Source organism: Chiloscyllium plagiosum, chromosome 39 (assembly GCF_004010195.1).
Source record: "Chiloscyllium plagiosum isolate BGI_BamShark_2017 chromosome 39, ASM401019v2, whole genome shotgun sequence".
In the NCBI taxonomy this organism is placed as follows: Eukaryota; Metazoa; Chordata; class Chondrichthyes; order Orectolobiformes; family Hemiscylliidae; genus Chiloscyllium; species Chiloscyllium plagiosum.
Window position 1 is genome coordinate 24,373,135 of NC_057748.1, and position 5,002 is coordinate 24,378,136.

At 45.2% G+C, this 5,002-nt stretch overlaps 1 non-coding gene across 1 annotated transcript; it reads right to left on the reverse strand.

Annotated features, from left to right (window-relative positions):
* Positions 1-919: 919 nt before the first annotated feature.
* trnav-aac lies at positions 920-992 on the reverse strand. Its single transcript has one exon. It is a non-coding gene; the product is annotated as a tRNA-Val (tRNA).
* Positions 993-5,002: the final 4,010 nt, after the last annotated feature.

A 5,002-nucleotide genomic window follows, 5' to 3' on the forward strand; every position in this document is an offset into this window, starting at 1 on the left:
CTTCCCGTGTGAATCTTCTTATCTGTATGTAACCAGAATGGAATGTGTTTTTTAGCCTTGCTCTGCTGTTCACATGAATGTTTATATCTGGAAAAGGGTATATCAGCTGGAGAAGTCTCCAGTTCGGTGAGTCTGCTCCGGGGTTACGTTTAACCGCCGAGCGTGGGTTGTTGGCAACCGCTCTACGAGAACTGACGGCTCCCAGTTTTGGTAACATGTAGAGTGAGTATAAGCCAGACCCGTTGTAAGTACGAGACTGGTTGTGGTGACACTGCGGGGAATAAAACACTTATATTCTAGCAGACTCGCCTCTTGGCTGTTTGTTCTGTGTCAGACTGCTTTCCTGCGAGCCTGGTCCTTGACCTTGAGAATTTTTTTAAAACAATGGCCCATTCTTATTATATTCTTTCTTTCACTCTTTTCAGCATTGTCTGCGAGGTGGTGGTGCACTAAGGCTGCAGTATGTTTGAAAGAGTAGTTTGGAATTGCCCTGTTGTTAGTTGTGAGATTACTTTGTAACTCATGGCCTCGGACTGTCTCACATTTAGCATTCATGCTTTGCTGTGTCTGAAAATACATTAGGTTTGCCAGTTTTGTTTGTGTTCCATGGTGCGCTGTGACAACAGCGCATCAGCTTCTTTGAACGGAGCCGCCTGCACAAGGAATGCAAATACCGTACTGCTTTTCGTGGAAGGATCAGAAGGCGGTAACTACACTCTCAAACAGAATGGCATATGATCGGAACCAGGTTGGAGATAAACTTTACAATGCTTTGCACAGTCATTAAATGGAATTGCATTACATTTCACTACGAGAGCAGATTTGTTCAAGCAAATTCGAAGGCAGGTTTGCAGATGGGAAAGCAAGCAAGAAAGCTCCGTTCTTGTCCATGTAAAAGTCTGCATTTGAAGAACAAAGCAGTTTCTGCCCAGTTTGGGACTGGGGGCCATTCGCGTGTTAGGCGAACGTGATGACCACTACACTACAGAAACGAGCGCCAGCCGCCCCCCCAGCGGCTCAGTGGCATCCAGCACAGAAAGGTGAAGGCATTCTACCTTTCACCTTTCTGTTTCTTATAGCCCGTTGTTGTCCGGCGTAATTGACATCTTGAAAACATAAAACAAACACACGTGAAATTGATGACAAAATATAGGCAAGGATGTCGTCAATGTTTGAACCGTAGGGCGATGTGTAATAGGCTGGGACGACTTTCCCTGCAGCGTAACGGCTGCGACATGATCTTATGGAATGGTTGTAAACTGAGTATTTACATGTTTTACCCAAGTTGGGGTGAGTTGAAAACTCGAGAGCATAGGTTTAAGGTGAGTGGGCTGAAATTGACAAAGGACCTGAGGCACATTTCCCACACAGAAGTTTGTGCGTGTATGGAATGAGTTACCAGAGGAAGTGGAGGAGGCTATTCCACTCAGAAAATTGCAAAGGTAATCGGATGACTTTCTGGTTAGGATGGGTTTATAGGGATTGGGGCCAAATGCTGGGAAACGGGACTTGTTTAATTTTGGCGATGTGGTGAGCATGGACGAGATACACCGAAGTGTCTGTTTCCACGCGGTGTACCCCAATAACGTTGTGTTGCTTACACCGGCTTTAAAGGATTACTTTGTAGCGGAGCTTGCCGTCGCAGTCTGTGGCACAATCATTTAGTCTGTTCAACTGCTCACGGGAAAGGTAGTATTGTGAAACACTGCAGAAACGAACGACTTCCGTACTTTTGCTCCGACTGACCATACTCCGTGAAATTTTCCCAGATCCTCAGTTGAGGATTGTTGCAGCTGGAAGTTACCTCAGAAACCCTGCTAACTCGTAATGCATTGAGCGAATCGCAAAACAGAAAGCATTTAACACAAGCAAAACTGGCAAACCAAATGCATTTTCAGACAGGGAGCATGAATGCTAAATGTGAGACAGTCCGAGGGCATGAGCCATAAAGTAATCTCACAACTAACAATAGGGCAATTCCAAACTACTCTTTCAAACATACTGGAGCCTGAGTGCACCACCACTTCCCAGACAATGCTGAAAAGAGAGAAAAAAAGAACATAATAAGAATGGGCCATAAAAAGTGAATTTCACCAATCACAGTTTCGATTAGATTACCTTTCTCTTCCGATGTCTCCAGGACGGAAATGAAGGAAATGGGAGAATTTCAATAACATATGACATCGAAATTCATTGGAACGTTTTTCGCATTGGCCAGAAAACCAAATAACGACGAGTCGAGTCACTGTAGGATATTCTTTCACAACAGCACTGAAATAACAGTCTCCATTCGGTTCCAGTAAAAACTCAACTTGCCTGGAACGTAAAGCAACAGTAGAGCTGTTTGCGATTTTCCACGCGGGAGGCGAGCACCATCATGACAGAAGAGGTACTGCGGCAAATTCCCACACCACAGTTAATTCCCCAAGAAACAAACCCACGTTGTTTTTCCTTTACGCATCGATTGAAACAGCAGTGTAAGATGCTGCGTCGTTAGAGTTGATCGACCGAAATAGCAGTGGTTGGATTCGAACCCATGCCTCGGGCGAGACTGGAGCCTGAACCAAGCACCTGAGACCGCGAAGCCATATTAGCAACCGCTCAGACGCTGCATTTTCTTGCACTTCCCATTTTCCTGCACTTCCAATTGTGCTCCTACATAACAACAGATGCAAAGTCACGTGAAAATGGTTCCATGATCCCTCTTCGACTCACACAGCTGCTGGGATGTGCCCGTCTGCAATATCAATTTCGCAGCAGATAATGATAGCCCATCAATCCAGACAAAAATCAATGGTAAGCTGAGTTTACCTTCCCAGACTCTTTTCAGCTACAAGTGTATCTGTGAGTGTGTGGGAATATGTTTTCGGTTATGATTTGGTCAAATAACCATGAGCTTCTTGACCTTACTACAATTTCGATTCTTGCTTCGCTAAATGATTTCACCCATTGTTCGAAACAGGACAATTTTTACGTTTACACGGAACATGAAGCACACCGGATTACATTGAAAATGCACAAAGGTGAGCAGACCGTGTTCCACATCATACCGTGCAGTGTAGTTTCAGTCGCTGTTTTTCTTTTGCAGAATAAGTGTCCCAAAGAATGTTCTCCACCCTAAAACCAGAGGTAGCATTACAATCCGAGAACTACAGATCACATTGTGAGGACGCTCTGACGTCGGAGCCTGTTCGAGATTCCACTTTCCTTGCCTTTTACCTTTACTGTGCAATTTGCTGCAGAGATGTTCACTCCTGGACATGAGCCACATGGATACCATCTGAGTTGGAAGCCGATGTGGGAATCGACGAGAAGCGACTCAATAAATTTTGCTAAATTCCATGGTGCTTTTTAGAAATGCAGTTTCTGTTCATCTCAATCTAAACGGCAGTTTCTGAACATAGTAACAGAAGTCAAAAGGTAATTACCTCACCCCACCCCCACACCGGAAGAGGCGCTAACTGCCCTTGAGTGCTTTTTGATCTCGATGTGAAGAGCTCTCACGCCTGAGTCACCTTCACGTCTTTGGTTGCTGAGTGAATCACAAAGAAGGAGTTTCACCAGAGCTGCAACTGCCTCACTTCCCCACTCGCCCTCCCCGTTTACATTTTCCTGCTCGTCAGTGATTTAAAGAAAACCAAATGGATGGGATGTCATTCTGTAGCCTCTCTGTCGATTCCTCCGTTTCAGTTCCAACATGACTTAGATCTCGGGGCGCATCTTAATCCTAGCGACCCTATGAAACCACAGGTCCAGAGGTTCCGCTGAGAGTGTAATTTCTTTCATTGCTGTTGCTGATTGAAAGAATCACGAACGTGCGAACTGCTCTAAAACATGATTCAGGACCTTTGGTGCCCATTCCCGCACGTTGAATAACGACAGAAAGCTTCCAAATGAGGTCTTTCAGAGACGACTTTGGGGTACATTTGACAGACAGGCTCGTTCAGGAATCCGTGGTGCGCGGTGACACCAGCGCATCAGCTTCTTCCGGTCTTTGAACCGGGCCGCCTGCACAAGGAATGCAAATGGGGTCCTGCTTTTCGTGGAAGGATCAGAAGGCGGTAACTATACTCTCAAACAGAATGGCATATGATCAGAACCAGGTTGGAGAAAAACTTTACAACGCTTTGCACTGTAATTAAATGGAATTGCATTACATTTCACTACGAGAGCAGATTTGTTCAAGCAAATTCGACGGTAGGTTTGCAGATGGGAAAGCATGGAAGAAAGCTCCGTTCTTGTCCATGTAAAAGTCTGCAGTTCAAGAACAAAGCAGTTTCTGCCCTGTTTCCAACTGGGCACCTTTCGCGTGTTAGGCGAACGTGATGTCCACTACACTACACTACAGAAACAAGCCTCAGCCGCCGGTGCTGCGGCTCAGTGGCATCCAGCACTGAAAGTTAAAGCCATTCTACTTTTCACCTTTCTGTTTCCAATAGCTTGTTGTTGTCCAGCGTAATTGACTTCTTGATAACGTACAAAAAAAAGACACGCTTCCAACTCAGTACCAATACGTTTCCAACTCAGTTGGTATCCATGTGACTCATGTCCAGATGTGAACATCTCAGCAGCAAATTGCACTGTTAACGTAAAATGCAGAAACAGGAGACACCTGTCTCCTGTTATTAACCAGTTATAGACAGAAACACAAGCACACAAACCTTCCACCACTACCCTGTCTCCTGCCATTAAGCGGATATATGGAGAAACACACACAACCCTCCATCATCACGCTGTCTCCTTCCATTAAATAGATGTACACAGAAAGACACACACACAACTCTCCACCAAAACCCTGTTTCTTTCCAGTTATCCGACATACACTAAAACGCACAACACAAGCCTCGGCCACCACGTTGTCTCACGCTTTTCAGCTTATATACACAGAAGCACACACACGCACACAAAACCCTGCACAAACACCTTGCCTCCGGTGAATAAACGGATATACACAGAAACACACACAAATCTCTCAACCACCTTCCTGTCTCCTGCCATTAAA